General features: G+C 50.2%; 1 long non-coding RNA gene across 1 annotated transcript; it reads right to left on the reverse strand.

Annotated features, from left to right (window-relative positions):
- Nucleotides 1–2513: 2513 nt before the first annotated feature.
- Nucleotides 2514–3166, reverse strand: LOC124659961. The gene is made up of 3 exons (XR_006989772.1): nucleotides 2999–3166; nucleotides 2684–2733; nucleotides 2514–2608 (listed from the first exon to the last, which is right to left on the reverse strand). It is a non-coding gene; the product is annotated as an uncharacterized LOC124659961 (long non-coding RNA).
- Between the last annotated feature and the right edge of the window lie 7049 nt (nucleotides 3167–10215).

The following is a 10215-nucleotide window of genomic DNA, read 5'->3' on the forward strand; positions in this document are numbered from 1 at the left end:
CAAGGCCCTTCTCAATGATGCTCTCACCGGCTTCGCCAACAAGGCATGCCCCCTCAAAGTAGAGAGGAAATCCCGAGGAGGCTTGGTCTTAACCCACACAACCAACTTCCCCTGCCTCAGGCAGTCGAAGGAAGACAATGGGATGGAGGCGTGGTACGCCATCCTTCAGATGCAGGAGTACATAAAGTACGCGGATGACATGTTGCTGCCGAGAGACTCTCGGAAACAGGTTTGCAAACATGGCGGATGCCCACGATAGAGAGCTGAGAAAGAAGCGGGGTCGCATCCAGCAGTTCATTTGCACGATAATCCTGCAGGATGTCAACAATAGGTCTGGCGATTTCTTCTACGGCTACGGTCTACCACCTAATGACGAGATAGAACTCCGCTTGGAGATGTCGCATGATGAGAGGCCATTCAACTCGCTTGAGGGCTGCCGTCCATTCCCCCTTAAGCGTACAACCTAATCCTACGACGGGAAGTCTATTGCTAAAGCTTGAACGATATGTCCCTGAACTTCCATATTGTAATAATTGCTATATATTCCGATAGAATCGACTTGTCGCTTTTATTTAGTTGTATGGATGTGCATGTGAACATGTGTCTATAGTTTAATTTACTTTGCTATATATTTCAAGATTATGGCGTAGATACCTTAATAATTATTTGCATTTACTCAACCCCTACTTGCCTCGTATTTGGAGTTCGCCGATGATTAGAATGTTCGGTCACTCGTACACTCGGGGGTGGAGCCAGTGAGCCTTGGTGTGAGGGCCACAAATATCAATCTATTGTGCATCCTACCTAGCCTCACTGACTCCATCGCTGGATGTTAATATTTGTTTCGACCGACAAAGTATGAGGCACGCTATTTAATTCGTACTACTTGTCTTTTATTTGAGTTCGCACTTCTTAATTGCATTGGACGATCACTACTGCAAAAATCCTTATCAGTGACAGGCACATTTTGCTCACCAGTGACAGGCAATGCGCCTGTCACTAGTGTGATGTCACTGGTACTGCCTGTCACTAGTTATGAGAAGAATGCCTGTCACTGGTAGGTGAACTAGTGACAGACATAAAAAAATGCATGTCACTGGCGTGATGAAAGGCTGCATCCATGTTGGGTCCTCTAGTGACTAGTCCATTATCATGCCTGTCACTGGTATGAATTTTGATATTAAAAAAAATTAATTACATTTTTGACGAATATGCAGTAACAAGTAGGTACAATATAGCATTTCATAGGCGCAATCTCATATTGAATTCAAGAAAAGAACAATACGAACCCTATTATAGGAAACATACGATCAGTTACACAAAATTTAAAACTAAGCGGAAAGATCTCTAGGTCAACTAGAGGCGAACCAAAAGAAACCAAAAACTAGGCACTTCGACATCTTCTACTCGGCGAACCAAAAGACACCAACATCCATGTATCACCTCCAACGTGAGCACCATAAGTCCCAGCCTTGCCTTCCTGAAAAAAAAGGAGAGCAGTCCAATTAGAAATCAATATTTTTCAAACGCAAGAGAAAGATATAAACCAGTAGTGCATTGGACTTGCAAACAGATCACCAATAGTAAAACCAGCAAACAAAACATTAGCTGCAAGTAGGGGTAGTGTTGTAATACTCAAAAGTAGGGGTAGTGTTGTAATACTCAAAACCAATGAAGTTGATGCTCACCCCATTTTCGAAATTAGAGTGCAATATACTTCTGCACATTGCATGGGTTGAACCAAAGCACAGTATACCAAAGAGCAGGCAAAACAAAGTTACCAACTGTCAACATAACACTATAAATTTACATCAGAAGTATTTACTATAGCTCTCTAAATTAACCTGCGGAAACAAGAAGAAGCATGGCAGAATAGTAAGTCACGCAGCTAGAACCAACAATAGACGACATGGTTCATAAAATTTAAGCCATTAGACGATGCACTCCAGCCTAACCTGGTTAAGAAATACACCGGAAGCATAAGGAGCATAATGGAACTAGCATCCAATGCCAGACTATGCAATTTCCACTGATTATATTACCGTAATGAACATTAATACAACTAGATGATACCATGCGCGTTGCAGCGGGCATTTGTATTATTGTATACACTCTATAATTGGATGTATCCATTCATATGAAATAAAAAGTTATGCGGCGTAGATCTCGACATCCTTCAAATATGTATTAGCTGGCATTCAGATACTTTCATCTATAAAGTTGCAGATTGTTTATCCTACACGCCCGAATGCCACACCACTTCTCAATGTTTAGATAGACCACATGACTCTGAAGACCAAACGTTCCTAGATGCAGAGGAGCGAGACACAACCACACAGACTTCAGTATGCTACAAAGGTTAGTGCAACGAAATAACAACATATGATAAAATCAACATTAAAACATAGAGAGCATCTTTAGTCATATATTTATACAGAAATCCTGTACATAATGGGTAGTTTCAGATTTATCTATTTAAGAAGTCGTCATCTTCCATTTGGGCGTTCAGAAACTGGGCCTTTTCAAATTGCGTTCAGAAACTGAAATAGCAACATACTGATGGTATATACCAATGGATTTTCCAGGACTGGAGATACTCCAGTTACACCTGTAGCAAGCAAGTGTATTATTCCATCCGCATGCTCACCAAAGAATACAAAGGTCAAAGTTGGAGCATGATCACCTAGTCAAACAGCCTCAAAAGATCGACAAACTTGATTAAATTTTTTTGGCCTGCAGATATGTATGTAACAATACAAGGGTTATCAGTTTATCACCTACAACTGTTGAATCACCATAAGTCCATAACTCATAAAACCGAACTGGTTTGTAAATCAAGATGTAAACAACTTAAAATATGTGATTTTGAGAGGAGAACGACTTTAATTAGCAAATTGAAAGTTTCACAATTTAAAGAAGCACTCTCATACTGGCATACAGCGATGTGTTTTGGAAGAAGCTAGAGAAAAGAAAAGGCTGTGCAGAATCACGCACTTACATCCTTTCAACTGAATGACTGTTCCAATCGATCAACTTGGAACCTGTAGCCTTGATCTACTGGATCGATTCCTTGCTTAACTAAGACACGGCCATTTGCTTTATTTCATCCATTGCTGTGCAATTCCCCTGTTCGAGCCTGCCTGCCCAGCGGGCCAGCGATGGTGATACCAATGTTCAATTCCAAAAGATAGGCATTGGTCTCCAATTAGACTGCAAATTAGGAATCATATATTGTGCCAAAATGGGAAGCGCATATTCAGGTACCTTCAGGTGTAGTTCGGCTTCCAGGAGCAGTGGACGACACCGGACAGAAGGTGCAGAGCGGCGTCCTTGGGTCGTGTGGACAGGCGGCGCGGCGTTGGGGACGAAGGGAAATGGCGCGGCGTTGGACGGCAGGGAAATGGTGCGGCTCTGGGATGCAAGGAGGCGTCCTTGCGTCGGGCGGCGGCGTGTTGGATGCAGGGCCACGCGTGGGATTCGGCCAAGCTTGCGTCCGGGGTCCTGGCGTCGGGCGGCGGCGTTGGAGGGGCTGGCGGCGTTGGGGGGCGGGGTAGTTGGAGGATCTAGCGGCGTTGGAGGGAGCAGGGCAGCGGGCGGTTTGGGATTTGGAACTCTGTTTCAGGTTTTGACCGGCGAGCCGCACTCTTTTCTCCGTTATTAAAGAAATTCCTTCTTTCAATTCACCGCGGATTTTTTTTGCGGAGATTCACCGTGGAATTTAATTACTCATACTATATGCTATGGAAAATTCAGCGTCCGACTGTACGTTTATTTCTACTCTATAAACGGGTCGATGGATGGATCTATTAGTAGTAGATGGAATCTGGTCCGACTCTACGTCTACTGCCGTACTGCGACCTGTAGTCCGGCGACACTCCGGGACGGATACGAGACCGCCATGACCCGCGACTGTTTTCGGCCGGACGCGCGACACTCCGGGACGGATACGAGGCGATCGCGGCAGTTTTTGACCGGAACCGCGTGGGGCGTTGTTCGCGGAAGCTCCGCAGCTGCCTCCTGATCGATTGATCGGCCGGACCAGGTAACAAGAGCGGGAAAGGCCAGCGCATGGAGATGGCATGCTGGAAAGATCTGCCAAAGAGGATAGGCGCGGGAAATACTGGCCCATGCCTAGTGACAGGCTCTTTTACTAGCCTGTCAGTAGCTACTTTTCTCTCCCGACCAGCCTCCGAAAAAATATCCAGTGACATCCCTTTTTACGCGCCTGTCACTGGTATTTTCTATCAGTGACAGGTTTATATGTGCCTGTCGCTGATTATGGTTACTAGTGACAGGCATAATTTTGCCTGTCACTAATCACCTGGCGGCTATAAGCCTTTCTGCAGTAGTGGATGATTAAAATGTTTGGTCACTTGTACACTCCGGGGTGGGGCCAGTGAGGCTTGGTGTGATGGCCACAAATATCAATCTATTGTGCATCCTACCTAGCCTCGCTGACCCCATCCCTGTATGTGTTATCACCAGGATTTGACCGAGTCAGGAGTTGGGCCGCGAACAAGATGGGCTTGGAAGATTACACGTGGAAGATCTGTGAAGCGGCCCTGTTCGGTGGAGTTGGGCCAGATTGCCCATGTATCTTTAATTATAGTAGATTGTATCTAGATTAAAAGTTAGAGTTTATTACTCGTGCACGGTTTAGTGCACGCCCACATTAGAAAGTCCGCGGGACTATAAATATGTACCTAGGGTTTATGGAATAAACAACAACAAACGTTCAACCACAAACAAATCTCGGCGCATCGCCAACCCCTTCGTCTCGAGGGTTTCTACCGGTAAGCATCATGCTGCCTAGATCGCATCTTGCGATCTAGGCAGACAAGCCTGCCTACGTTGTTCATGCGTTGCTCGTACCGAAGCCTTTTTGATGGCGAGCAACGTAGTTATCTTAGACATGTTAGGGTTAGCATTGTTCTTCATGTTACATGCTTTCGTAGTGCAACCCTTGCATGTCTAGCCGCCCTTACACCTATCTTAGGCGTTGGGGCGGCACCCCGCTTGATCGTAGTTTAGTAGATCTGATCCGTTACGATTGCTCCTTGTTCTACAAGGATTAGTTTAATATCTGCAATAGTTAGGCCTTACGAAGGGGGAGGATCCAGCGGCACGTAGGGTGTCGTTCGTTGGCCCTAAGCGGGATGTTCCGAGGATCAACCTCGTGTTGGTTTTTAGGCCTTGCTCAGGATCGGCTTACGATCACCGTGCGTGGCCGCGAGGCCCAACCTGGAGTAGGATGATCCGATTATGCGGTGAAAACCCCACATCGTCGTAGATTTCATTAGCTTTACCTTGATCAAGCAGGACCACCATATATTCGGACACCTCGTCTGAATCATGGGTGGATCGGCTCTTTGAGCCGATTCACGGGATAACCTGAGAGCCGATCGAGGCTCGTATTTAACGTTTACGTGTGTGCCCTGCGCAGGAAACTAAGCGAGGCATCATCCACACCTTCCCGACCAGGTATAGGTCAGGTGGCACGCCCTTGTGATAAACATCGGTGCGTGCGACCAGGAGGCTTTGCGGGCCGTCGCTCAGAGGGACTAGGGCCAGCCGCAGCCCTAGTTGTTCCCGGCTCTACGGTGTTGCCCGTCTCTGCCCGCCAGTGGGTTTCTGACGTCAACACATTCTGGCACGCCCGGTGGGACGGTCGACGACATCCACGACATCGCCATCTACATCCAAGATGGCGGAAGACACTCCGGTCACATACGCGGATCTGCCTGATGAGCTCAAGAAGAAGCATGACGAGATCAAGGCAACCCTCAAAGCCGAACTCATCGGCTCCTTCCACCGAACCCGCTCCCATGGCGTCGGGTGGAAGGGTTTCACACCCGAAGGCGCGCTCGATGGAGTGGACCTGTCCGCCCCGTCGGAAGAACGCACCAGGTCGCCGCGGCAGGAGATCAACTACATGGTGGCTCATTCGCTGCACCGCCACTCGAGAGCCCGGTGAACACCTTGGAGCGTGTCGCTCCGCGCGTCGTTCGGAAATCATGAGTCACCGGTACTCCCCGTCGGGACCGGCTGCGGGGACTTTCAAAGGAGAGATGCCGCTCCGGCCCCAGCCCGTTCGCATGGGTAGCACCGGAACTGCCGAACTCATCGGCATACGTCGTCTACAAGATTGGTGGTGATCCTAGTGACTACCAATTCCTGCTCGAGCCACCGAAGGAGGTCCCGCACGGATACGCGTGCGCATACGTGCCGAGACAGCAACGCCTTGGCACTCTCGAACCAGAGCTGCAATAACAGCGGCCTGCGGAACGGCAGGAGGAACGTCGGGAGCCGATCGCGAGAAGCGGTCGTGGGCTGGCTAAGTACGCCGCCCGACAAACCTCCAAAGCCCAGCTCCTGCGGTTGGCTTAGAACCAGAAAAACAAGCATGGCTGGTTAAGTATGCCACCCCGGCGAATCTTCGGGGTTCGACACCTTCAGCCATCTCGGCGGATCAGATTTGTGCAATTCGAAAGATCAGTTCGGCATGATGCCGAAAAGGAAGGCATTCGGCTACACCAAGCCGTACCCCAACAGCTACGAACTGATCCCGCTGCCACCTAAATATCGGCTCCCGGACTTCACAAAGTTCAGTGGATCAGACGGGTCCAGCTCCATCGAGCATGTGAGCCGATATTTGGCACAGCTGGGCACGATCTCAGCGTCAGATGAGTTGCGCGTGAGGTTCTTCTCGCAGTCCCTCACAGGATCGGCTTTCGGGTGGTACACATCGCTACCACCGAACTCCATCCAGACCTGGAAGCAGTTGGAAGAGCGAGTTCCATGAGCAGTACCATTCAGAAGCTTCCGAGTCTAGCATTGCCGATCTAGCACAACTACGTCAGAAGCGCGGAGAAACTGTGACAGAATACATCCAGCGCTTCAGAAATCTTAGGAACCGATGCTTTTCGGTTCGTATAAATGAGAAGGAAGCAGTCGAGTTGGCAGTAGTAGGCCTTGCAACACAGCTCAAGGACACGGCCTCCCAAGCAGATTATCCCTCGCTGGCGCACATGGTTCAGAAACTTTCAGCATATGAACAGCGCCACCCGGACCTGTACCAAGACAAGTTCAAGCGTGCAGTGGCCCCGGTCGATGCGGAGGAAGACGAAGTTCCTGCGGGAGACCAAGAAGTAGCGAGTGGCTGAGTGGACTCGGGGAGGAACCCCCGTGTCCCGCAAGTGGGTAAAGCCACCGAGGCCCGCCCGTGGGATTTGATTTTGACGTGACCAAGACCGAGCAAATCTTCGACCTCCTACTCAAGGAAAAAGCGAGTTGAAGATACCCGAAGGTCTCAAGTTCCCCACGGCGCAAGAGCTGAATGGAAAGCCATACCGCAAATGGCATAACTCGCTCTCCCATGCCACCAACGACCGCAGGGTGTGGCGTCGGCACATCCAAGCGGCGATAGAGAACGGGCGTCTAATTTTCAACCGATACGCCATGAAGGTCGACACACACCCCTTCCCCGCCGTAAACATGGTGGAGTATGCTTGCCATGCGGGGTGCCAGCCGGGTTTCCTGTGCAATATCAACATGGTAGATCTTGGACACCACGCTGGCAAGGATGGAGATGAGGGCAGCTGCTCTCATAGCAAAGATGCAGAGGAAGCCGCTCCACGCGATCGGCTCCGCCAAGACGGCAAGCGCTACGTCACGAGAGGAGAAGTGAAGAACATAAGATATCGGCGACCTCTCTCTCGATCACCTCCTCAACAAGTATGTGGGTCAATACGACCAACGCCGGCGGTCCAGCGATGATGATGAAAGAGTTCGTCTGGCCAGAGAAGCCAGAAGACATCGTCGGCAGAATCGCGATGAGGAGGAGCACGAGCGTTGTGCCAAGGGAAAGGCAAGGGAGCAAGGCGACGAGGACAGACACTGGAATTGTCCCTTCTTCAGGCACCTGCTGGGATTCGAGGAATGAGCCGATTGCCAACAATCGGCAATTGCCCGAAATGCAACCGGAAGAAGAAGGAGGCAGCCAACGTGTCCGTGTTCGAGCGCTTAGGACCTCTCCCGCCACAGAGCAAACAAGCTGAGTCCCCTCGGTTGGAAGATCTCGAAGATTCGGAAGACGAGGGAGAAGAAGAAGACAGTACCACCGGCCAAGGTGGTGCCCCGACGGACTCAGCCGTTCCCGGAAACGCAGGGTTCAACGATTGCGCGGCCTGGAAGAAGCCGAGAGGTTATACTTGCATACATTGAGGAAGGCAAGGCCTGACTCCGGCTGCAAAGGTTCAGCGAACCCTGGATGAAGAGGGTCGTCCACGGAAAATGGAGTGGCGCCCCAAGCAAAGGAAAGCCGATGATGAAGCATCGGCTGGCACAACCATGGTGCTCGTTCTTCCGGACGAGCTTAGCGCTCCACGATCACACGATGCATTCAAGGTGGGCGACAGCAAGCGTGCCAACATGATGAAGTCAGAGATTGGGCTGGTCTTATCTACCGGCCTGAACGAGTAACAAGAACACGTCAATGAGCAAACATGGCGAGGCTGATCCTTGTGATCGGCCCCAAAAAATTTATGAAGGGACATCACAAAACCTTCGCCGAGCAAACAACGTGGAGGCCGATTCCAGCAATCGGCCAAAATTATCCTCACCCACCGTTCCGCTTGGGTTCAACATGTTATCCGACAAGAGCCGATACCATCAATTCTCTTGACAGAATCGGCTCGGGGGGGCACCCAGGTGGATAAAATACGAGGATATGCAACTAGAAGCGTCTCATCCTTTGGTGATGAGTATTGGAATACGGGGGCCGATGCACTAGTCGGCCGTAAAAAAAAAATAAACATCTGAAAATTCGAAAATTTTCGAGCACAGCCGATGCGTGCGGACATCGACTTAAGGATATGAAAGCCGATGCGTGGCCATCGACTCAAGAGGAATAACCGTTACGATCGGAGGGTCAATGGAGCACAAAGGGAGATTTTTTATGAAGGAACTCCTCAATGGAGTAGTTTGGAAGCTCAGATCCTCTCTTCAAGAACAATGCCAGGAGCAGCCTAGACGTGCAGTATCAGGTCAAGGATGGATTGCATGAAATCCGCCAAAAGAAAAGAGCCGATCTAGCCGGCAAGTTGCGGGAAGAACTGAAGAAGCTCGGGGGCAGCTCGCCTTGAAGGCTCTCTGCTTTGAGAAGCCGATTTATGTTCAAATCGGTTGGCTCTGCATAGGGAACTTCCCCACACACGATCAAGCCCAGGTCCATACAGCTAATTCGCGTATCCTCGTCTCTGTTTTGGCTGAGACTCGGGGGGCAACAGACCGATGGATGCCTTGTTCTTAAGAGCCGATTGGAGTTACCTCGGTTGTTATTGCATCATGATCGTCTCAGGGAGGAATTGGGAAGGAAAAGCCGTCGTCTGGTACGAGGTTTGGACCGTGCTGATGCTGCAAGAAAAGAGGAGATCGGTTCCTCAAATTAGCCGATGAATAGTCATCGGCTGCGGGGCTGCAAAACACCACGATTGAGAAAATCAATGATAACCCGATTCGTCACTATCGGTCTTGGAGTGGCAAGCGGAGGGATGGAAATTGGATTAATGAAAGGAGAAATTGGAAGAACAGTTCTCATTAATTCAAAGGAGCAGCTTTACAAGAAGAGCCGATGGCTCTCAAAGGAGGGATCTAGTGCCTAGTGCACTGCTACTGCTAGTCCTATTCTACTAGTCGTCGCTGTCCTCATCGTCGCCGTCGTCGAGGTCGTCGGCGCTGCTCCCAGGAAGCTCCTCGCTGTTGCTTCCCCAGCCGTCCGCTGGAGCCTCCTCCTCCTCCTCGTCATCATCATCGTCCTCGCTATCCGCCCAGCCGCGGAAACGCTTCGTTGGAGGATACCCGATGGAGGCGGAGGAATCATCTTCCTCCTCCTCATCTTCTTCCTCGTTGTCATCGCCGTCCTCGCTGTCCGCCCACATGCGGGAGCGTTTCTTCGGCGGGAGCCTGGCAGAGGGGAAGGCCTTGGTCTTCTCCGCTTCTCCTCCCTTCTTCTCCTTGTCCGAGGAGATGGGGTGCTCCCCGGAGCGGAGATCGTCCTCTTCTTTGCTCTTCGGCAACGGTTGGAGAGAGGTGCCTGAAGCGGAGGAGGAAGAGGAAGACATGGCTGCAGGAGAGAAGGGTTTTTTGGTTTGGTGAACGAGAGCAGAGCAAGGCGATGGAGTGGTGAACCGTTTGGCACAGATAAATAAAGAGAGT

This window comes from Lolium rigidum, chromosome 6 (assembly GCF_022539505.1).
Source record: "Lolium rigidum isolate FL_2022 chromosome 6, APGP_CSIRO_Lrig_0.1, whole genome shotgun sequence".
Classification (NCBI taxonomy): domain Eukaryota; kingdom Viridiplantae; phylum Streptophyta; class Magnoliopsida; order Poales; family Poaceae; genus Lolium; species Lolium rigidum.